At 41.7% G+C, this 25,952-nt stretch overlaps 2 non-coding genes across 2 annotated transcripts; both read right to left on the reverse strand.

The window, feature by feature from the left end:
- Positions 1-23,691: 23,691 nt before the first annotated feature.
- Positions 23,692-23,833, reverse strand: LOC148810629 (U4 spliceosomal RNA). The gene has a single exon (XR_016086733.1). It is a non-coding gene; the product is annotated as a U4 spliceosomal RNA (small nuclear RNA).
- A 1,552-nt stretch (positions 23,834-25,385) lies between these two features.
- On the reverse strand, positions 25,386-25,527 carry LOC148810630 (U4 spliceosomal RNA). Its single transcript, XR_016086743.1, has one exon. It is a non-coding gene; the product is annotated as a U4 spliceosomal RNA (small nuclear RNA).
- Positions 25,528-25,952: the final 425 nt, after the last annotated feature.

Genomic DNA, 25,952 nt, shown 5'->3' on the forward strand with positions numbered 1-25,952 from the left:
GTTCCGAATTCTCCACTCCTCTGAGTGTCCTATTTTCACCAAGATCAATCTAAATCAGTACGAGGGATTCTAACATACTTTAATGATTCAAAGACTCTGTAACTGCGTATTTATATCATACATTCAAGCCTGTGATCTAAAAGAAGAAATATAACAAATATAAGAAATATAACCTCTGTGATGTCACTGGTAAACACATCAACACTTTGGGTTGAAGATCCAGGTTTGCTTCTGTTTTTTCATGGCATCATCGTTTCAGCATCTCCAGTGTGTTACTCGGACAGAAATTGCGTTCATATGTTTTTTTCCAAATTCATTACCTACAGCTTTCTTCGAACAAAAGTAGGAAGTTGAAATAGAAAACTAAAGAAAGTGCTATTTTAAGGACTTTCTGAATTGAATGGAATAAGTGACAGAACGTTTTGTTTTACTGTTATTTAGTAGCAGGTGGTTTTTTTGTATTTGGATTTCTCTACAGAAGAACGCAACGTAAAGAATGACGTTCAGTTCCATACTGTTGGGTGTAATACTCTTCCGTATCAGAACACTATCGGAGTGTCCCACCCATTTACACTGAACTGATCCCTGATACCTCACCCTATCACCTTTTGCCTTTCTTTTCCTTTTCACATCCCATGTGAAGAAAGATATTAGATGTGAAGAAGGGGTTAACTGATTCCTTTCTGCACAAGGATTGGACTTCTTGTGACACCAGACATTCCAGGCTTAGAGTTATGGCAGGAAAGGGGGATAACTGATAAGGGTTCCAGATGCCCACCTTCTCAAGGAAGGAAACCTAACCCTGACCATTTGGCCAAAGTCTGTGAACTATCCGAACACCGTGACCTCCCTCCATTACCATAATAATGAGCTACATCAGAAGCGGCAGAAAAGGGCTATATAAACTGAAAGTTTTGTACCGGCACTTTGAACAATACTTCGGTTTTATTGTTCCTTGCATGAACAATACTTTGGTTTTATTGTTCCTTGCATGCAATAAAACTCATCTGTTTAACTTCATCTTGGGATCCATAACTTATTTTTCTGTTACAACAATTTTTGGCGTAGTTGGCAGGAGTCTCCAGAAGGCGCAGAGCTTCCCATCGGCAGGAGAGATGGTCAGCGCGCATAATACAAAGAGGTAAGGACTCCTCTTTTATTAAAAGTCCCACCTCTCTTGTCTGACCGATTGGGAAGTCTCTGTTTCCTGCGAGGATCGTCCAAGATGATGGAGTAAACGTGAGTTTCGGGATACCTCTGGCCCGGGAAAGACACCGGTGTATGTAATGGGTGGTTGGCTGTAAGCCCAGAATTTGGTCTGGCAGGCGGTGATCCACGGTATTGTGTGCAGGCATTCGAAACTGGTGTATGCCTTAATTCCGCTCGGAGTTCTGTGGTCAGAACCGGTGTGGGCCTTAATTGCGCCCAGGGTTCTGAAGCTTGAGTGGTGCTTTAATTGCACCTATAATCTAGGACTGGTGTGGGCCTTAATTGTGCCCGGGGTCCTGAGATTAGCTATGCCTTGATCGTGCACGGATTGGTGTGGCGTGTTTTTTTTTGTTTTAAAGGGAACAGGAGAGACGTAGATGAAATATGTATGTTTTTATGTGTTTTCCTTGTTTGTGTACATACACACACGCACAACACTAACATAAACACACCTCATAATAAAAGAGCAAAGCACTAAGTAGCAGGATTTAAAAGACGTTGAGATCCGAGAATAGCTCTGACTGAAGCCCAGTGCGTAAGTCCACCCCGGGGCAAAAGCAGCAATGCTGGCGTTCTGGGGATGGTGAATTACTGATCCAGGAAGGGAGTCCTCGAGGTCTTGTTTCTTACGTGTGAACAGTGCGGTGTAAGTCCTCTCTAAAGACTCTGAGAGGTATTTAGATGATGCCGGTAAGAAAGCGTATGAGTATTGGTATAAGCACAAGGATGTAGCTGTAGCCCTGGTGTGTGGCCGACACCAGTGGTGGCAGATAAACGCGAAAGAGAAATCGGAATGTGATAAAAAAGAAAGTTTGAACAAACGCGAAAAGAAGCTGTGCAGGAGGATCAAAAGCTGAAAAAGGGGTACAGACTGTCAGACGGTGTTTGGTTGGAGCAGTGGTGAAAAAATAAACAGACGGATAGTGGAATAAGTGATGTCGTGTTTATGAGAAGTTACGCTGTTAAAAAAAAAGATACATGTAGAAGTGAAACCAAATACAGCACATTGTAGTACGAAGAGAAAAAATATATTCTTGATGTGTATGTGTGTTTTATGAATTTGTGTGCCGGAATGTACGTGCGTGTGTGTGTGTAAAAGAGGGCAGTGCGTAACTGTGAGTTTTGGTATAGTAAATGACGGTGCGAGTGTGTTTAGCCAGCCGGACTGGCTAGACTTAACTAAAGAGACCTGACGAAAGCAAATGATGAAAAGCAACTTAAAGAGACTGGAAAATATAAGAGCGTCTGAAATGTATAAGTACAGTACAGGTGGACCTAAATGAGTAAGATAAACAGTTTTTGTAGTTATATACAATTTGTTGAAACAAAAGTTTGATTTATTTGAATGGCTTGAAACCAGGTATCGCTGAAACGCTGTAGGTTTAGAATCATGGCTGGTGGATAACACCACTGTGAAATTTGCAGAACTGAATAATCTCCGCTGACAGATAGGGAGAAATATGAACACAAAGGCGCATGCAGTTTACATGGGTTGTATTCCACAGAAATTGGATAAATCCTAGAAACAAAATAGACAGACTGACCGGGGGAAATCTCGGGTTTACAATTAGTGTAAACAAGAATATACACATCATTTTAAGAGAAACTGCAGAAAGCGCATGCAGGATCAAGTAAGCAGGGACCTGCCCTGTGGTTCAACTGACAGGGAAGAACAGTGAAAAATTGATCACCCAGCTAAGAACTTTGTCTTAGGAGGCCACAAGAGTACTGGGGCAGTGAGTTTTACTTGTTGAGTACCAGATTTTAACATTGGTTTTAACATTTACGTGCACTTATCACCTGAATGTGGGTGGTTCTATCCCAGATCTATTGGGCTGGGATGTTATTCAGCATTTACAAGGAATGACTATACAGAACAGGGTATCACGTGGCTTCAACTGACCTCTGTGATCATTCAGTATGTTGTTGATATTCTGAGTGCTTCCCCTGATGAAGAAACCCACAAGTCTGAGCTGCTTCAGGTTTTAGAGTTTCTAATACTAAGCAGTTACGATAAAGCCCTTGTGTTTCTAGGATTGTGTAATTTTAACAGGGTCCGGGTGGAATGTTTTTACGGGATGAGCACAACTTTTAAGAGATCTGCTTAAGGGGGGAGTGCAGTCCAAGGACAAGATTGCCTTGGTTCCAGAAGCAAAAATCATCTGTAATAATTTGAAACAAGCTCTCTTACAGGTGCTGAGGCTGGGGTTTCCTCAGATGAATCAACTATTCCTTTGTATGTAAGTGTGGAAAATGGGTTCTGGGCAGATGTGCTGACAGAGGAGCATGGAGGTAGGCACCGTCCGGTGGGATACTATTCAGGACCATTAGATGCTGTAGCCAACGGGTGGGGGACCGTGAAAATTTAAGAAGATGTAATACTGTTTACTGATGGGTCCTCTCTGGTGCATGAGGAAGAACAGAGAACAGGCTGAGCTGTTATGACAGAATGTGACATGCTCATGACCGGAAAAATGCCCCTCCACTGCCTCAGCGCAGCAAGCCAGTTTAGAGCACTGACTGAAGATTGTAAAAGGAAAGATGTTAAAAGGTTATATATATATACTGTATGTATTTGGTGTATGTATGCCACAATTCTGGATGGCTGTGGAGGAGAAATAGGATTCCCTCACCACGGCAGGGACTCCAGTAAAGAATATTGTGTTTGTCTCTGAACTGATTAGAAGCTTTACAGCTGCCAACTGAAGTAGCTGTCATAAAGTGTAAATAACACAATAAAGAAATAATTCCAGTAACTCAAGGGAACAACCGTGCAGATGCAGATGCCAGACGAGCGGCCCTGGGAGACAATGAGTCTGAGACCCCTGTGAAACCTCTGTTGGTGAAAAAGGGTCAGCTACAGTACATTCAGGCTGAGGCAGAGAAATAGACATAGTTAGAAAAGAATGTGGGGCTGCATGATGATGGGGTGTGGTGCTGCCAGCACACCAGATGCCCTGCAGGCAATCACAGCCTAATGCCCTTTGTAGCCCGACAAATTCATGCCGTCAGACACCCAGGTGAGAGTCAAATGGTGTGCCAGTTATCCAGAAACTGGGTAGGGACTGGGTTTAAAGCAGCAGCCACAGATGTTGTATTTCGATGTGATGCTTGGCAAAGGAACTCAACTACAGCTCAGGTGCGGGTGCGATGCCTCAGAAGCCCAGCCCCAAAGGGACCTGTCATGCACTGGCGAATTAACTATTGTAGCTTGCCGAGATGTAAAGGAAACACTGGACTCTTAATGATGGTGAATCTGTTCTCCTGGTGGGCTGAGGCCACTACCTCTGTAACTCACAAACATTTGATGACGAAGATAATCCCGTGGTGCGGACTGCCCTGCCACTTGGATACTGATCTAGGGGCATACTACACTGGGAAGGTGTGTCAGGCTGTAATCACCTCACTGGGGGTTTGCATTGTTACATTGCCCCCATCACCCACAGTCTGTGGGGATGGTGGAATGAATGGAACTCTGAAAGACCGACTGATGAATTATCTACTGCAGGAACACCATGGGTAGATGCTCTAACTGCGGTCCTGTGCAGTCTGTGGGCTGGAGCAAACGTAACTGTGAGACTGAGCCCATTTGAGATCATCACGGACAACCAATGAAACTCCCTGGAGGGACAAGTTTGGCTAACAGACTGTTGAATTTGCTAACTAATTCTCTGTTACAGTATTATACAGATGAAGCCATTCAAAGTGCGCGGCACAGACACATACCGTGGGTAATTGGCTACGTCATCGTGCGTCATACCGCGGTACGTAATTGGTTGACCGACAGGGGCACTCGTGGTGCGTTGGTCAGTCGTAGAAAGTTTTAAATGTCTTTACTGTGCCCGTTTTAGTATTGAATATTTATATGGAATTTTACCACTGAAGGGAAATCTTAGTAGCTGAACATAAAAAGAATAGGAGCATAATGCGTGTGAAGGCCATAAATGATATTAATTTTGGAACATAAACATACAGTATTACAGTATATGGCTGGTCTTGGTACTTTAAAGAAAAAATACACACCAGTATTCCATTTCTCCCTAAACATTTTAAGCATCGAAGTCTCTAACTAACATGTGAAATAACGTTTGTATAAAAAGTGGTAGTTTTAAGCTTTTCTGCAAATACACTCGATACTGGACAAACAAGCATACTTTTAGAATTTGATTAATAGGGAATATAATATGGAATCGCGTATCTAAAGAAATTAATAATGATATAATTATATTCATGTACTGCAACACAAGAATAGTATACGCTGTACAATGTCTGTTGATACTGTTTGTGTAGGGCTGTTTCACTACTCCTTGTGTTATCTTGTGGGTGGTCCTGTGGTCTAGGTGCCTGACTTGTAAATCACAGGTTGGGTGTTCAAAGCCAGCAGGTGCTGTGACTTTTATTTTAACAAACATTTCTTTGAAGAATAGAATAGCAATATTATGGACAATTAATTGACAATAAATATAGAAAAGCACATTTGGGAAATTTGGTTTCTGTCAAAGCAATCTGTCAAAGCGCAATGAAACCTATTACTTGATTCTTATGGACGCCCGGTCCCGCCAGGGATTAAAAAAAACATAACATATCGAGTATCTAAAGAAATAACAGTTTAACTATGTTCATGCACAAACAGTAACATGTTACATTATTAGTTTGGGTGTCTTCTCTTGCCAGAAAGCTTTAAATTGCATTTTGAGTGCGGTTTTTTACTTTTTTTAAATTACAACCCATAAATAAAGCTGATACTGTTTAGACTTTTAATTATTTTAAACTGTATTACAGCAGCACAATGCACAATGCAACGTAAATCTCTACCTTTGTCTTCTGCAAAATAATGTTCACCGCTCTGTCCAGCAAATTAACAATAGTAATAATAATGAACTTTATTGTATATAGCGCCTTTAAAGGTAGCTCCTCAAAGCGCTTTACAGAATAAAACAATAACAACAATACTGTTAGGCTGGGCAAACGATTTTTAATTTTTTAAAAAAAGAAATAAAAAATGAGATATAATGATGTGTTCCAGCTTAGATATTGCATGACTTTAAAATCTAAATAACCACTTTTTATGCGCAAAAAACGGTTGATCTTTTGCAGCTGTTTCACTGTTTTAAACGAATAAGAAATTAGATTGCTCATAAATCTAATCACTTATTCTACATAAACACAGCGTAATTCCTCTCTGAAAATGCTCTTTTTCTTGTACGTTTTGGAGACCTTGATCGAAACTGATTTGAGATGTCAGAACGGATTTATTTTCTGTGTATTTCTGTGTGCGCATTTCCTACATTGCTTCGTTAGTCAGGATTTTAACTTTATATTTAGGCTCAGGATTTAAACTATAAATCGTACAGTAATTAATTGCAGTAAATACTGATGTTTTGCTCCCTCTTACCACAAAAATATATATGTATTGTAGCTGGAATGAACTTTTTTTCGTACGTGTCTCTACCTACTGCGACTTGAACACAGAATGGTTAAAGATGGCGACAAGTCACGCACCCAGAGGTGGGGGGTGCGTCTTTCCACCTCCATAACTAAAATGCCAAATAGGAGTGGCGCAGCGTGGTTTTCATCACTCTCTATGGGAGTGCTGGCTGTGATGAATTAACCGGTTTCACAGGTATTTTCAAAGTAGAAGAGGGCGAGTCTTCCAGCAAAAGACACCTCTCCCCCCCACCTCCTTTTTTTTGCTTACAGTAGTACTTAATTACAGTACAGTAAGTACAGTACATACTTACGGTAGTACTTCTCACGTTAAGAAAGTTTTTAACTTCCTGAAAAACATGTAATGATTTAACAATATATGTAAATGTTTTACGATATGTCGCTGTTGTGAATGTCTGTAGAGTGTGTCTTATTTTTAGTTTTGTAGCCAAAGGGTCTTGCAGATCAGATCAGATTTACTTCCCCCCAGAGAAAGACAGACAAATGTTTTCATTGCTTATTAGTCGCTATTCACCACGCGGTGAGCAGCTCCAATATCAGGCGTAAGTGATAAATACTGTATATTTAGCTGAAAAGCTGTACAACGCAAGAATTTCGTTACTCTAGGAGGTTTCGTGAAAAAGCTACAGGCGTGCCAATTGCAATAGTTTTTATTTTTAAATACATTTTAGGGAAGTCATGTACCATAAAAGTATGGTAATTAAAAACCATTAATACTTTCGCTTGGGTTTAAATAAAGTCGATGTTTTCTCTTTTGGCTAGACTTGACTATTTAGCTATGAGATATACAATAGATTGTCATTAAACAACCTTATGTTTATTAATCTTCCTTGTTATGCACAGTGGGAATGATAATGTAATGAGAATTAATTTAATCACAGAGTGCTCATAAGCTGATACTCTGGATTCTTTCCAGACACAGCTGTATGAGCTCCACCAGCCAGGACAGGAGGCTCTACTGTACACAGAGAGGGGCGGGAGGGGGGAACAAGCTTGCCCAGCCATGTGGTTGAAGCTGATACCCTGGATTCTCTCCAGACACAGCTGTATGAGCTCCACCAGCCAGGACAGGAGGCTCTACTGTACACAGAGAGGGGCGGGAGGGGGGAACAAGCTGCCCAGCCATGTGGTTGAAGCTGATACCCTGGATTCTCTCCAGACACAGCTGTATGAGCTCCACCAGCCAGGACAGGAGGCTCTACTGTACACAGAGAAGGGCGGGAGGGGAATACCCAGCCGTGTGGAATTCTACAGAACCCTAAACAGACAATACACACTAGCCGAATATTTGACCAAGATAAGAAACAACAAAAAGAAACAGACCCTGACAAAATACAGGCTCAGTGACCACAGCCTGGCCATAGAAACCGGACGACACAGGCAGACCTGGCTGCCCAGAGAGGACAGGCTGTGCTCCCACTGCCAGCAGGGAGAAATAGAGACAGAGGTGCACTTCCTACTGCACTGTGACAGATACTTTGGGATTAGAGAAACATTCTTCCCTAAATTCAGAAATCTAATCCCAGAGTTCCCACTGTTTGTGCATGAACATAGTTATACTGTAATTTCTTTAGATACGCAATTGCATGTTTTTTTAATCCCTTGCGGGACCGGGCGTCCATAAGAATCAAGTAATAGGTTTCATTGCTCTTTGACAGATCGTCTTTAAACCAATTGTTGATTTAAAGTTTGACAGTAAATGTTTATATTGTAACGCATACTGTACAGCCTCCATTTCTCTATAAAAATTTAAAAGATCGGTTGCGCAGCCTAAGAGGGGGGGTCTGCTCTCAGTGACAGCTGACAATCCTCCATACACTCAAGTGAAAAATTAATAACGCCAATGTAAACGTTGTATTTACAATTTGTTGTAATAGAAATGATAAGTTCTCTAAAGCTTTGTGATAGTTTACCCAGGCAGAAAAAGATCAGCTACACTGGGAAGATGCGACACCGAAGATATATTATTAATAACCTTTTAAATCTGAAGGGAGATCTAAAGGAGCAGGTAGCAGAAGCAGGGACCGTTGTCAGAAGGAAAGAAGGTGACTATTCATTGTTATTAAAAAATGACTTAGATTCGAACATGTTGTGATATTTAGAAATATAAAAAGTCAATTAATTATTCAAAATATTGCTATTTTATTTTTTCAAAGGTATGTTTGTTAAAAGAAAAGTCATGGCATTGGCTAGATTTGAACAACCTGCCTGTCATTTACAAGTGCAGCACCTCGACCACCAGACTACCCACACAATTGTATGAAGAGTGGTGAAACAGCCCTACACATACAGTATCAAAAGACATTGTACAGCGTGTACTATTGTGTTGTAGTACATGGATATAATTATATCATTATTAATTTCTTTAGATACGCAATTCCATATTATATTCCCTATTAATCAAATTCTAAAAGTATGCTTGTTTGCTCCAGTATCGAGCGTATTCGCTTAAAACTACCACTTTTTATACACACGTTATTTCACATGTTAGTTAAAGACTTTGATGCTTAAAATGTTTAGGGAGAAATGGAATACTGGTGTGTATTTTTTCTTTAAAGTACCGAGACCAGCCATATACAGTTTACATGCTGTAATACTGTATGTTTATGTTCCAAAATTAATATCGTTTATGGTCTTCACATGCATTATGCTCCTATTGTTTTTATGCTCAGCTACTAAGATTTCCCTTCAGTGGTAAAATTCCATATAAATATTCAATACTTAAACGGGCACAGTAAAGACATGTGGACATGTGGACCAGGGCAATACTTTGAGTTTACAGCTTGTCCAAGGTCATTCATTATAAATACTATTAGTAATATCTTCGGTAAAGACTTTGATGGCGACAGCTCAAACATGAGAGGTTGAGCTTTATTAGCTCCACCTTGCGGAAATTCCGAAAACTATTATTTTATTTGCAGTACCACGTGGTATCATGCGAGAATTTACGGTATTAATACGGTAACTTGCGGTACACCGCGTCAAGTGCTCTGCAAAATAATGCAGTATCGCCTGCTTGTTTTGAATGGCTGCATCTGTAGGTTGTTAGCTGAAATGGTGCACAGGGCTTGTGAACAGGTGCTGGATGCTTTGGGACCTCCAGTAGAGGGAAGACATGACCTGATACCTGGAGAGTAGGTGTGGGTGAAGAAGAGATACCCTGCCAGATGTTGCAACCCTGCTGGGGAGGGACCATATCAAGTGCTACTGATTACCAACTCTGCCATCTGAGTGAGAGGATGAGATCGCTGGATCCACGCATCGCACTGTCACCGAGCCACCGCACCGGAGACTGAGTAAACAGAAAGAAAGATGTTGTTACTGTTTCTGTGTCTGATGCTTCCTAAGGTGGGCCAACAGTGTGCTTGTTAGGCCTGAGGAGCATTACTGGGGAATGTGGTATCAATACATTCCTGGTGTTGTCATGTCTATCAGCAAAAAATGATAATCAGAGTTGGGTCTATATTGCATTTCCAAGATCCTGATGATAGATCTCCACGTGGCTGAGGTCTGCGTTTGGGTCCTGGGGTGGAACTTTATTACAATATTTATTTGAAGGGTTAGTATTGCTTATATGTATACAGTAATTGTAATCACTTGTACAAAGACATTAATCACATCTTGCTGTAACTGTGGAACTCACAATGTCATGGTAATGCATGCCTGTACACCTAGAAAGGAAAGATCTGCCCTGCCATTGTTTGTGTATAAAAATAGGCAGCACTGACGTATGCCGTATTCTATAAGGGGGGAATGAAGAAAGATATAAGATGTGAAGAAAGGGTTAACTGATTCCTTTCTGCACAAGGACTGGACTTCTTGTGACACCAGACATTCCAGGCTTAGAGTTATGGCAGGAAAGAGGGATAACTAAAAAGGATTCCAGATGCCCTCCTTCTCAAGGAAGGAAACCTAACACTGACCATTTGGCCAAAGTCTGTGAACTGTCCGAACACCGTGACCTCCCCCCATTACCATAATAATGAGCTACGTCAGAACAGGCAGAAAAGGGCAATTACCATAATAATGAGTTACGTCAGAAGCAGCAGAAGAGGGCTATATAAACTGGAAGTTTTGTATCGGCACTTTGAACAATACTTCGGTTATATTGTTCCTTGCATGCAATAAAACTCATTTGTTTAACTTCATCTCGGGATCCAGAAGTTCTTTGTCTGTTACTACATTTCCTACAGCTTTCTTTGAACAAATGAAGGAAGTTGTAAAAGAAAACTAAAGAAAGTGCTATTTTAAGGACTTTCTGAATTTAGTGGAATAAATGACAGAACGTTTTGTTTCACTGTTATTTAGTAGCAGGTGTTTTTTTTTGTATTTTGATGTCTCTACAGAAGAACGCAACGTAAATAATTGCATTCAGTTCCATACTGTTGGGTGTAACACTGTTTGTATTCAGAACACTACCGAAGTGTCCCACCCATTTCCGCTGAACTGATCCCTGCTACCTCACCCTATCACCTTTTGCCTTTCTTTGCCTTTTCACATCCTGTGTAAAAACAATTCTAGTAGTTGGACACATGGCGGTATTGGAATTAACGCACAGAGTATGTTTTCAGTAGAAATGTAGAAATTTGATGTTGAACTACACTACATCGGGCTTTACAGACGCAGCCATTCAAAACAAGCGGGGTATGCTGCGGTACAACGTTGTGGGCGTGTCGCATCATAACGCATCATTTTGCGTCATACCGAGCTGTACCGTATGCAAATGAGATTATGTTAATAGTATCCAGAAACACCTTGCAAAACTGCCAGGTGGAGCTAATAAAGTTTAACCTCTCATATACAGCATTTGATCTGTCACCAGAAAACACTCCATTTCAAATCCCAATCACTGCTGAGGGACGATCTTTATTCAATTAAGAATTTAAAGTGTATACTCTTTAGACTTTTAAATTTAAACTGTGTATTACAGTATTTTAATCATTATACATTAAAAAGTTGGTATATTTTATGAAAGCAAGATTGCTCAGTTGGACAAAAGTACACAACCTACTACCTTTATCATAAATATTTTAATTATGCAGAAATATTTTATGCATCAAAGTCTTTACCGAAGATATTACTAATAGTATTAATAATGAATGACCTTGGACAAGCTGTAAACTCAAAGTATTACCCCGGTCCACATTCTTTGTAACCGTCTTTGTAAACGAAAAGACTTTATTTTTTCATTGGCAAAAAGTAACACCACAGCATTTCGTTGACCCAATTACACATTCATTTCCAATCATACAAAGTAACTCTTGAGAATCTCCTATTCACCATGCCTTTCACTGCTCATAAAAGATATTAATTTAGGAACATAAACATATTACTGTATGTAAACTGTACTGTATATGGCTGGTCTTGGTAGTTTAAAGAAAAAATGCAGACTAGTGTTTCATTTCTCCCTAAACATTTTAAGCATCAAAGTCTTACATGTGGTTATTTCGAAACGTTTTTACGTGCTCCTTCTGACCATATTTCTGTACGTTTATATACTTTGTGAAAAGTGATCGTTTGAACCTTTTCTGTGAATACGCTCGTTATCGAATTAAACAAAAGCATACTTTTAGAATTTGATTAATAGAAAATATAATATGGATTCGCGTATCCAAATAAATTAATAATGGTATAACTATATCCATATCGTGTTGCACAAACAGTAGTATAAGACTTTCCATTGATATGTGTATGGCTGTTTCAGAAGATATCCCATGACTTGCCTTGGTGGCATGATAGTTTAAGTGGCTGATTTGTAACCTTGAGGTTGGGTGTTCAAACCCCGCTGTCACCATGAGTTTTCTTTTAACAAATAAACATTTCTTTGAAAAACTAAAATGGCAAATATTGTTTTAAAATTTCTAAATATCACAACGTGTTTGTACTGTATGTACACAGCAGTACCGCAGAGTGTAGGGCGCAAATCCACGTGAGCCTGAAAGCCCTACATTAATGTTGTGCATTCTCCTGGTGCTGCGCGGTTTTTGCATCTCTCTCTCTCGCTCTTAGAGTGCTGGCTGTGCCAAATTTCACTCCACTGCCTGACTCTCTGTGTCTACATTGTTTAAAAACAAACCAGTTTCATAGGTATTTTCAAAGTAGAACAGGGCAAGTCTTCCAATGACAGACACTCCACCTCCCCCCAACGGACACGTTTTCTTAGAAAAACAGATTCACAATGCGAAGCTGTGTCAGTCCTCTGTGTAAAAAAAATAGTTTCGAACACAATGGGTGCTGTTTTTAAGACGCTGCTGAGTAAAGTACAGATGCAGCCATTCAAAATGCACGGTACAAACCCATAACGGACGCAACTACCCACAAGCCACCGCAGTCTACCGCAGTAAGTGATTGGCTGGCCAAAATGACCAGCAGGGGCACTCGTGGTGCATTGGTCGGTAGTGAAAAGATTTAATCATTTAATCTCTTTACTGTGCACGTTTTAATCCGCTTAGTATTGAATATTTATGTGGAATTTTACCACTAAAGGGAAATTTTAGTAGCTGAGCATAAAAAGAAGAGGAGCATAACGCATCTGAAGGTCTTAAACGATATTAATTTAGGAACATAAACATATTACTGTATGTAAACTGTATTGTATAGGGCTGGTCTTGGTAACTTAAAGAAAAAATACACACCAGTTTTCCATTTCTCCCTAAACATTTTAAGCATCAAAGTTTTATGAAACTGTCCCCAAATATGCGATTGCTGTATAGATTGAATTTTAATTTAAAAAAAATTATTTAACACGAAAATTAAGATGTTTACGTTCCTCCGCCTGAGAATATAGTCACTTGTTGCTACGCAACGCAGAAACACAGCCACAGGTAACTAGCAAAGAGAGGACATTAGCTAGCCAATATGATAAAGGAATAAATGATTTTTTTATTTCTTTTGCATATTTATTTGAACATTTCCATCGATTGTACAAGCACTTGGAAACTGTCCAATCCCTAGTTCGTCTGCATTTTCTTTCTGTGTCTTCTAGGATATAATGCCGGCGATTTGTGTTAAAATTGGGTTTCCAATAACGCCGCAACAAACTCTTGTTTTTATGTCCACTATAATGGACAATCTCCTCTGTTTTTAACCGAGCGTTTCATAATTTCCTAAAATGAAAATGCGACAGCATTGTGGACTACCCCTATACCAGAGATTATGGTAGGCTTCAGAATGGTGATTGGCTGACACCATCTGACACCCCTCTGATTGGAGAAAAAAAACTTGCTGATTTGTTCTACATAGCAGGAAGACTTGAGCATATGCTGCTTCTATTGGAAACGCGTATTTTAAAAGTTAAATTAGGAAGTAAAAACCTTACAGCATACACAGATTTCTAAACTGATCAGGAGGAAGAAAAATCACCCGTGTTTCGCACATAAAAAGTGGTTATTAACTATCGAAACCTGTTTTATTTATTTTATTTTTATTTAGATTAAGAGTTCCCGTCACCCCCATTTCCATTTAAATCGCAAACCCGTGTTTAATTTAATATTTTTATTGATTCACAATCTGGCAATGCAACATAAATCGTTATCTTTGTCTTCTGCATAATGATGTTCACCTCTCTGTCCAGTAAATTAATAATAAACTTTATTTTTAAAGGTACCCCCGTAATATTGTATTTCATTGCACTTTGACAGATTGTCTTTAAATCAATTGTTGTCAGAATATCCCCACCTCCAAACAAGAACAAAATTGCAACGATTTTATTAATTGTCCGTTTCAGTAACTTAAAGTATATATTTAAAGTAATAATTTAACAATATATGTCAATGTTTTAAGATATGTTTATGTTATGAATGTCTGTAGATTGTATCTTATTTGTAGTTTTTGTTTTGTTTCACATTAATTTTATAAGGGAATCTTGATTAAAATACTTTTATTTTTTCAGACAGAATTCACATTCGCTGCAGCCAAATGGCCTTGCAGATCAGATATCAAGGAACAAAACAATTATCGCGCCCGGCTCCTCAATGGAATCACTTTAACATGCTAATGCGTTGGTGTAACACTCTGTGTCTGCAGTACATTGTAAACAAACCAGTTTCACAGGTATTTTCAACCCCCAGCCACTGTTGTTTCATCGGCTGTTATCCTGTAAAGCGCTTTGAGGAGTCACCTTTAAAGGCGCTATATAAAATAAAGTTTATTATTATTATTAACATTGATCATATTTTTCCTCCCATAACTTGTAAATTGTTGTTGTTATTGTTGTTGTTATCCTGTAAAGTGCTTTGAGAAGCATACTGTCCAGCTTGTCAGGTGCATTCTCTTGTAAAATAATAAGTAGAGCTTTGGGCTTATTAGTGCTCCACTTACAGCAACCCAATGTAAATACATTTTGTCTCCAAATCCACCACCACTTGTATGAATCATAGCCCTGCCAAATGATGCAAATTCAGCTGCAATGGTTGTATGCAGGAATTATTCAGTATGGCATTTCCATGTTCAAGTAAACACTGCTCTGTGTGCAAATGCAAATGCATTTAAAAAAAGTTTTTTTTTTTAAAAGCCACCTTTAAAGGCGCTATATAAAATAAAGTTTATTATTATTAATATTGATGATATTCTTCCTCCCAGGACTTGTAAAATTGTTGTTGTTATTGTTGTTATCCCGTAAAGCACTTTAAGAAGCATACTGTTGTAGTGTGCTCTCACGAGGCACCAGTTCTGTAGGGGTTTGGGCATTTACTGGGACAATTATTAATTGTGGCAGTAAATCACAAAATTGATTCTTTTAATGGCCTTAGAATTCAACCATGCGATATAACTCAAACAACGCACACACACAGGTACTAATACTCGAGGATACATTTATTAATACATAGAATATGCATGTAAACCCAACAGATCTTATTGTGAGGGTTATCAGAATACAAAAGATATATATTCATTCAGTTACAAAGAGTTACACATATCAAGAGGACATACGTTCGGTATATCATTCATTTAGACCGTTTCGTGATTGAACTTGGTTACAACTTCTACATTAGATACTCAAAACAAGTACATAACCCTTAGGAATTAAATTGATATCAACTGGTTGGGATAACAATTGAATTCTCGAGCTGTAATGCAGTGAAGTTGAATACTCATCCAATCTCTGGGGATTCAGATCTCCTGTGGGCACAAAGAAACAGTTGCAGGCTTGTTGCTGTCCAATCCGCGCTCTCTGGCTCGGTGCCAGGCTGTGCTGTGCGGCTTGCGAGAAGTTCCTGCGATGTGCTCTGAACACCAGCTGGTTAGTGTTGGCTTTAACTAGCGAAGTTTGTGCACAGGAGAAAAGATGACTGTGGATCCCAGCAAGTCAGGAAGAGGACCGGTTCGTTCCTGATGAAGCGCTAGTTCTGAATACTGATTCAGCTGTCCACAGTTCTGACCTGTTCACAAGGCTTGCTGCTGATGCTAACCTCGGGTGGATCCTCTGGTTACTTGTGGCAACCTCCGCTCTCGACTCTTAGAACAAAGGAAAGTTCTGGCACTCGGACACACTGGCCATTCCGTGGTTGTCCGGGCTGAGTTTTAGGATGGTCAGGAGGCGCGCTGCGAGAATGTCCTCCCCTTGGGAGCCTTTCTGCTCCTGGGCCGTCCTGCCCTGGAATTCTTTCGCACCTCTGGAATTCTCCTTAGAATTCTCTTTAGAATAGTCTCTTGAATTTCTCTGTGTTGCCTGTTTTTACCTGGAGGAACTTCAGCTCGTTCATTGGCTGAAAGTTTCATGGGCATCAGAGACCCACGTGGGTTACTCAGCCCTACCAGTCCCTGATTGGTTGATCAAGGTGAGATATGAGTCACTTACTCCTGACACTTAGGAATGCAGTCCAGATGTCCATCTGGCACTCCCTAGACAGATAGACGCCAATGGATGACCATTAATCATGATAGCCAGGCTTAGCTAAGTGCACCCCCATTTGGGAGCTGTCCCTTATCAAAAGAAAACATCTTTAAATCAGCCTGCATGAATAGTTTCTCTGTGGCTGCACCACAAAGATGAAGAGACAGATGGGGCCTCATTTGGGAAAGGGAGCAGAAAACTTAATTCCTGTATTTTAATAAGCCTTGCCGCTACACTGTCCAGCATATTGTATTTCATCGCACTTTGACAGATCGTCTTATAATCACTTGTTGTTAGAATATGCCCCAAGAGGATATTCCCCCCAAGAGGATATAGAGGATATCCCCCAAGAGGTATCCAGGTAACAGTGAAACGGGTGTACAGTCTGGGGATATTGCCCCTTTTCCATGTAAATAGTTCCCTGGTTCTGCACCCCTTGGTGTCTCTCTCTCTGTCTCTCTCTCGGGCCTGTGCTCTTGGCGGGCTTGTCTTGTGTCTCTCTCTCGTCTGGGCGCGGGAGTGCTGCTGGCGGGTGGTGACGGAGAAGAAATAAAGCGCAAACTCCACAAGTTTGAGTCTCTGTGTTTGTCCTCAACGAACCCAAATTCATTACATTGGTGTCAGAAGCGGGAGGATGGACAGTGAACGGCCGATGATGTCGGACTCAGAGAAGCGCCGGTTCACCCAGCAGCCGAGTGACCCCCAATGCGCCTATTGGGGGCAAGCAGCAGCCGCCAGGGGCCAGGACGACCCCTCAGCACCGCCAGTGGCCACAGCCCTTATCAGGGCTACCACACGGTGACCTACTCAGCGGAAAGGGGGCCCTTTCCCAGGTCGCCTCAGGCCGTGTGGCAGGAAGGAGACGCCAGACCAGCGGGGTCCAGCCCGCCACCCCTGCTCCAGCCTCCGCTGGTGAGACCGAGCCGTTATAATGGGTAGAACCCATAGCAGATGTTTGAGGCCCAGATCCAGATGGCGGACTGGGCAAACGGCTGGTCTCAGGTGGAGATGGTGGGCCACCTCGCCGCCGTCCTGGAGGGGAAGGCCTGCCAGGCGTTGCTGGATGTACCCAGGGACCAGCGGTACAACTACGCAGCGTTGGCAACGGCCATCCGGAGGCATTTTGGCAGGAGAGGGGAGGCGCTGGGACTGCTGTGGGCAAGGTTGACCCAACGCTGCTGCCTAGCGGGAGAGCCACTGGGTCCAGTCGCTGCAGACATGGCCTACTTAGCCTGCCAGGGTTACCCTACTCTCCCGGAGGAGGCCCACCGGGAGATAACGCTCAAGGTGTTTCTCTGGGCCCTGACGCCGACTGAGGTGCAGCGCCACGTGATGCTGGCCGCGCCGGTCCTCTTGGAGCAGGCCCTGGCTCTGGCTGAGCAGGTTGATGCTGTATTCGAGGAGAGGAGAGGAGGGGCTCACGGGGAATCAGATGGGGCGGAGGAGACGGCCAGCGCGGCGACACCGGGGGAGCGACAACGGCGGGTCATCTGCCACCGCTGTGGGGAGAGGGGACACATCGCCCAAGAGTGCCAGGCGCAGGAGCCCTGGGGACTCTGGAGGCCGTCGGGAAATGGGAGCGGGGCGGCCTAAAGGGGGGAAGGCCGCCCTTGAGTGACGCTATCCCCGCTCCGGAAAGCCAGAAGGAGTGCTTCACCCTGCCTGTTGTGGGAAGGGTTGGCCACAGCCAGGGCTTATTTCTTCCCTGCCTCATCGAGGGCAGACCCTGCCAGGCCCTCGTCGACACCGGTTCGACCATCACCCTGCTCCGGCCTGGTGTCCTGCAAGGCACCGAGGCAGCCGGACCCCCAGGGCGCTCACCATGCACTTTGGGGCTGCGAGGGTGAAACACCCCTTCTACCTTGCCCCAGTCCACGAGGACTGTATCCTGGGGTTGGACTGGTTGCAGCAGGTGGGTGGTTGCCTTGACTTGGGCCGGTGAGAGTTGGTGAGGCAGGGGAAATGAATCAGTCTCGCGGTGGGTGGAGCGGGAGGTGTCTGGGGTGTGTGGGTTGACCGGAGCGGGAAGCGGAGGTGGCAGTGGCGGGTGTCACCTGGGCCTGTAAGGCACTCTGTGCACTGTGGGAGGCCTTGGAGGTGAGGGACGGGGTGCTGTGCCGAGGGTGGCAGGTGCCCTCCAGCGGCTAGGTCACTGCTTGGCGGCCTCCGGCTGGCCATGCACTGCTTGGAGAACTGCCCCACGGAGCGACCGCGACACCACAAACTGCCACCTGACCTCGCCGCTGTACTGTACTGTACTTAAGAACTACTAGTGTAAGCAAAAAAGGGGTTTTGAAGGAGGGGGAGGTGTCTTTCGCTGGAAGACTCGCTGCCTTCTACTTTGAAAATACCTGTGAAACCGGTTTAGTCACAGCCAGCACTCCCGCAAAGAGTGATGCCAGGCGAATGCACATTAATATGTTGGGCTTTTGGGTTCGGGTGGATTTGTGCCCTACAGTTCAACCTGCGGTACCGCTGTGTACTGTACATACAGTACAGTACGAACGTGTTATTTTGAAATATAAAGAATGTCAATATACTGTAGGAGAAATTGAGTATTGGTGTGTATTTTTTCTTTAAAATACCAATAACAGCAACATACAGTTTACATAATATGTTAATATTCCTAAATTAATATCGTTTATGAACTTTATGACCTTCATTATGCTCCTCTGCGTTTTATGCTTAACAACTAAAATTTCCCTTTAGTGGTAAAATTCCATATAAATATTCAATACTAAGTGGATTAAAATGTGCCCAGTAAAGAGATTAAATGATAAAATCTCTTCACTAACGACCAATACACCACATTATCTTCCGTGTCGCATTAACACAACACAAAATGTTTTTTTTACAAGTATCAAAAGAAGCGATACACAACCTGTCTCCTCTATAACTCTTCAGTTTACAGAGAAATTCCGCCAGAGCCTCACAACATTGTCCAATAATACTCTTCTTGTGTCTAATTTTTAGTTAAGCAGGATTTGAGCTACAGACCATAACAGGCCAAAAAACAGAATCCACCTGTGATTCGGGTGTTAACAAAACGTGTTTACAAAGAAAGTGAAATACAGTAATACTACCAGCTATATAGATACATTTAGATATATTCTTTACATATTCTCGATTATAAAACAGATAATTCCAGTCCTGGAATCTGACTAGCTGACATCTCTGAAGCGGTACCCTAATCTCTGGTATACGGACGCCCCAGAAATTTGACTTTTTACTGTGTGATAAATTTTAAAGACTAATTCTTAGCATAGATAAGAAAGCGTAAATAAAAAAGCTTGGATTCTAATGTATCTGATACAAGTATCTTTTAATACAGTCTTTGTTGTGCTCTTGAGGATCCTTGTGATGTTTTGAGCTCTGGTTGAATGATAGGTGTCGCAGTTTAAATAATTTTCGTTGTTAGAAATTATGAAACGCTCTGTTAAAAGCAAGGGAGTTTTTATGTCTGTTATACTAAAATAAAATGCCAGACGAACTAGGGATTGGACAGTTTTTCAATGCTTGTACAATCGATGGAAATGTTCAAATAAATGTGCTAAAGAAATAAACAAAAAAAGTAATTTGTTCCTTTATCCTTTTGGCTAGCTAATGTCCCGTCCTTGTTAGTTAGATCAACAAAATGCTGTGGTGTTACTTTTTGTCGATGAAAAAATAAAGTCTTTTCATTTAAAATGATGGTTACAATTAATGTGGAAAAGCATAATGCTTGTCCAAGGTCATTCATTATTAATACTATTAGTAATATCTTCGGTAAAGGCTTTGATGCATAAAATATTTCTGCATAATTAAAATATTTATGATAAAGGTAGGTTGTGCACTTTTGCCCAACTGAGCAATAATGCTTTCATAAAATATACCAACTTCTTAATGACTGATGATTAACATGCTGTAATACACAGTTTAAATTTAAAAGCTCAAATGCTGTACATGAGAGGTTGAGCTTTATTGGCTCCTCCTGGCGGTTTTACAACGTGATTCCGGATACTTTCCGATATGACGTCATATGACGCGTGATACTGCGTCATGCCGCGTTAGGATGCGACACGCCCACTGCATGGTACCGTGGTGTACCTCACGCGTTTTAAATGGCTGCATCTGTATAGGAATTTTCCTGCTGTCAGCAGTATCGTGTATATAGTTGACCCTTACCTGAATGAAAACAGGGTAAAGTTAGCTTGAAGTTCAAAAATAATTTTGGTACACCTGTAGCATTTTCAAGAAACCTCCTAGAGGTAAGAGAACACTTCCTTTGTGTATAAAGTACATTGTGAATGTTTTCACAGCCTTCACTTTGTCGTTTTTATGCCATTTTTTGGACCACGCACAAATATTCTTATGTCCATATCTTCGCAAGGGGATCAGTGCAAATTTTAATACTAATTAAATGACCGCGGACACTTTCCATCCCATCTTCTCTTCTCAGAAAAGAATAGGCTAACTTTCGGTGGATGTTTTGGGTTCTGCTTGTTCACATATCTCCCCTTTTTATAAAACAACATGGTTGAAAACTGTTCCAGAGCCACTGTTGTTTCATCAGTGAAAAGTACATTATGAAATGCCTCTCCCTGTTCAATCCATCGGAAAAAAGAAAAGAAGCATAAAGCTTCTGATGGTCATAAACAATATTAATTTAGGAACAGCATCAGAAATATTTTTTTAACTGCACTGCATCGGAGAGAATACCAGAGCAAATTTTTTTTTACTCCCTGGCGGAAACAGGCTTCCATAAGAATAAGTATAGATTCTGGGAAATACATTTTCCCTGCATTAAAGTTTAACTTGTTCAGCACGCCCTACGTTACAAACTCCAAGCATTTCATTTTGAGCTGAAGACCCTCACATCTGAAGAAGGATTCACAGCCAAAATGTTGCAAGCTGACAAGGCTACCCACCAAAGTAAATGTATTGCAGTAAATGTTTATATCATTATATCTAATTTTTATTTCTTTTTTAAAAATTAAAAAAAATCGTTTGCCCAGCCTAAGAGGGGGGGGTCTGCTCTCATTGACAGCTGACACTCCTCCATACACTCAAGTGAAAAATTAATAACGCCAATGTAAACGTCGTATTTACATATTGTTGATAATAAAAATGTTAAGTTCTCTAAAGCTTTCTCAGTCAAGTATGATCATTTACCTAGGGAGCTGTGTAAGCATGTGTAGGCAGCAAAAGATCAGCTAAACTGGGAAGAAAATGCTTTCAGAGAAAATGTTTCAGGTGTGAAGAACACAGATCCCCAATGCAATTTCAACCAAACCTGTCCCCACACACCCTGCCCCCACTGCGATTAGAATATACACAATGCACTGAAGTCTTTAGAGTAGATGATCAGGTGTTTCGCAGACATAGGCATAGTACGTAATTCAGGCTTTATGAACTCACACCTGGGATTCAATTAATTAGGGTTATTAATTATTAGAGTTCATAAAGCCTGAATTACGTACTAAGCGCAGTCTCAAAATGTTTCCATATGAAAGGATTCATATGAAAGACAGTGATGTCACTGTCCCGAGGCGTGTGTGGCAGATCTGTGATGTGGTTGAGTGTGAATTGTGGTGATCATCTGATTGGGGAACAAAAGACCTGCTGATTTGTTCTACATACCAGGAAGCCAACAGAATATGATTTTTTCTATTCGAAACGTGTATTTTAAACGTTTAATTAAGTAGTAAAAGCCTTACAGGGTACACAGATTTCTAAGCTGATCAGGAAGAAGAAAAATCACCCGTGTTTCGCGCATAAAAAGTGGTTTTTAACTGTCGAAACCTGTTTTAATAGCTTTTAAAGTTGTGCAATGTCTAAGCAGGAACACATCATTATATCTTATATATGAAAAATACATAATATAGCACCCAAACAAATGCATCCAAACAAACGCAAACACGTTTTTAATGTAGCCTGGGAAAGAACACACCGTGCTACAATAAACTTAAATGGGGATTCTTTTTATTCTGGATCTGCATGAAATCATAAAAATGAGTGGTTGTATTATTTTCTGTAACAGAACTTAGATTGGATGCAGTATAACCTTTAACCCGAAAGATTCACATAGATATACATGGAGATATACACACACCAGGTTGCACAAAGTGCTACTAATATAACAAAGACAAAGAAAAAAATACGGTAGTGGCAATTTCCTTTAATCTCGTCTAATCCGAGACGCAAAGAATATCACATCACCCATAGCCACACACCACACTCAACTTTACGATGTCCACTTCCACAATTACTGGCACACTGATGTCACTCATACATGTGTGTCTTAAAGCGACAGCTACCAATTTCAGTGTCAGATTTCAAATATCCACTCCGTAACCACCCGGTTACATGTATAATAGTCCTCTGAATTTATCCGTATAATAGAACTCCAACCATTTATGTATAATGAACATCTAATCATAGACGTATAATTGACATATAACAAAAGACGTATATTAGAATTTCATTCTAGACGAATTGCGGACCACATTTAGACGTATAAGGTATGCGTTTAATAGACTTATATTATACGTCTTTTGTCCACTGGGGCCTTTCCCCGGAGTAAATCTGTTACATTGAAAGACTGCTTCTCGCAGGTTCAAAAAGGGCCCCCTGTTAAATGGAGAAATCAATGATTTCGAATGAATTCTGTATGCGTTAAAAGACAGCTATACACACAGAAAACATGCAGGATGTTTCCCGAGCCGAAACACAGTGCGTTTTTCCAAGCCATTTGACAAAGCCCCCCACTAAAAACTGCAGCAGATCGTGTAAAGACGTTCAACTTTGTTTGTTACTACTGCAAGCACAGGAAGCAGAATAAATTCCTCTTTTCAAACTGTCAAAGGTTTGCTTTGCGAACGCTGCAGGACATCGCACAATCTCTTTTGAACGGGGACAAATGATTTCTTATGGGGCGCAGTAAGTACAGACGTTTAAAAAGCTCCACTCATGCCGACGATGCAGCATGAAGAAGCCCATCCTAACGTTTGACAGACAAAAGCCGGGCGTTGCTACGAGCAATATGAAATCAAACTGACGACACACTGCGTTTCGCGCTGTCTCAAAAGTAATCTCGACAGACGCTGCTCCCTGCATAACGCTGAAACAGCTAAAGAGCGTTTCTGTTGAGAAGAAACAAGCTCGTTTCTTTCTACCATGATGTCACCATGACAAAATCTGTCTTTAAACACCTTGCTCAGTCTCTGACGAGACTGTCAAAAATTGCTTTCGCCGATTGTATTGCAAACCGGCGGAAGCGGGGTATTGGGAAAAGTTTTCAACTAGCAATAATCGCGCCTCGGCTAAACCTCACATGCTACGGTACTGCCACTGCGCAAAGCTGACGGTTGCCAGGCAACCGCAGGGATCCTATGGAAATCGTTATCAATCGTCTCATGGCATGTCGTTGCTGTAACGCTTCATATTTGTCGTCTTCTTCTTATAGCTTGAGATTTTTGAAGAATTTCATGACAGACAAGGTCTCCATCGGGAACAAAGGGCATTGTGAGAAAACCGTTGCTTATTTTCAGCAGCAGAAATACAACCCTTTAAATACAAGATGACAGAATAATGACAATGGGCATGCCGGGAGGAACTCATTCACTACAGAGGAAAGGGGGCGGGCACGTACAGTTCACATTCAAGCCACAAGTACTCTCCTCAGATGTTGCACAAACAAATCCTAACGTCCTGAAAGCATTGCAGCATGTTTGTGTCCCACTTCCCGTAGCTGCAATACGACTGACACGAACGGACAAACACAGTCTGTGGCGTTTAGCGTGACATAGTCTTGCAGGCATCGTGCTGTCTCACTGCAATACTATACCGCTGGAGGAAACAGTCCATCTGGCCATGAAACTCATTTGAACGTCTAGCTACAATAACTAACAATATCATGATTTATTCACGATGTGTGGAATCAGCACGTCCCGGAGACAGCGTCCAATATCGTGAGCATGCTCTGGTGGTGTCCTGCAAAGATCCAGCAGGCGTGCGTTGGTGGTATAGTGGTGAGCATAGGTACCTTCCAAGCAGTTGATTTGGGTTCAATTCCTAGCCAACTCAGTGGTGAATGTTTTCAAATGCTGTCATGAGCCTAGGAATGTGACTAGCAAAGCGAAGCCTTTTGAAAGAGGCTGCAAAACGGAATTTGGGGAGAAACTCACAGGGGAATCTGAGAGATGTCTGCATACACGCAGTCCGATATGGGTGCTGAAAGCTTGAGCAACTCTTAATGTCATGATGCCTTTCCCCGGAGTAAATCTGTTACATTGAAAGACTGCTTCTCGCAGGTTCAAAAAGGGCCCCCTGTTAATTGGAGAAATCAATGATTTTGAATGAATTCTGTATACGTTAAAAGACAGCTATACACACAGAAAACATGCAGGATATTTCCCAAGCCGAAACACAGTGCATTTTTCCAAGCCATTTGACAAAGCCAGCCCACTGAAAACTGCAGCTGATCGTGTAAAGACGTTCAACTTTTAACTACTGCAAGCACAGGAAGCAGAATAAATTCCTCTTTTCAAACTGTCAAAGGTTTGCTTTGCGAACGCTGCAGGACATCGCACAATCTCTTTTGAACGGGGACAAATGATTTCTTATGGGGCGCAGTAAGTACAGACGTTTAAAAAGCTCCACTCGTGCCGACGATGCAGCATGAAAAAGCGCAACCTATCGTTTGACAGACCAAAGCCAGGCGCCGCTACGAGCAATGTGAAATCAAACTGACAACACACGGCGTTTCGCGCTGTCTCAAAAGTGATCTCGACAGACGCTGTTCCCTGCATAATGCTGAAACAGCTAAAGAGCGTTTTTGTTGAGAAGAAACAAGCTCGTTTCTTTCTACCATGATGTCACCATGACAAAATCTGTCTTTAAACACCTTGCTCAGTCTCTGACGAGACTGTCAAAAATTGCTTTCGCCGATTGTATTGCAAACCGGCGGAAGCGGGGTATTGGGAAAAGTTTTCAACTAGCAATAATCGCGCCTCGGCTAAACCTCACATGCTACGGTACTGCCGCTGTGCAAAGCTGCCGGTTTCCAGGCAACAGCAGGGATCCTATGGAAATCGTTATCAATCATCTCATGGCATGTCGTTGCTGTAACGCTTCATATTTGTCTTATTCTTCTTATAGCTCGAGGTTTTGAAGAATTTCATGACAGACAAGGTCTCCGTCGGGAACAAAGGGCGTTGTGAGAAAACCGTTGCTTATTTTCAGCAGCAGAAATACAACCCTTTAAATACAAGATGACAGAACAATGACGAAGAGCATGCCGGGAGGAACTCATGCACTACAGAGGAAAGGGGGCGGGCACGTACAGTTCACATTCAAGCCACAAATACTCTTCTCGGATGTTGCACAAACAAATCCTAACGTCCTGAAAGCATTGCAGCATGTTTGTGTCCCACTCCTCGTAGCTGCAGGACGACTGACACGAACGGACAAACACAATCTG

This window comes from Atractosteus spatula (assembly GCF_055471065.1).
Source record: "Atractosteus spatula isolate fAtrSpa1 chromosome 26 unlocalized genomic scaffold, fAtrSpa1.hap1 SUPER_26_unloc_1, whole genome shotgun sequence".
Lineage (NCBI taxonomy): Eukaryota > Metazoa > Chordata > Actinopteri > Semionotiformes > Lepisosteidae > Atractosteus > Atractosteus spatula.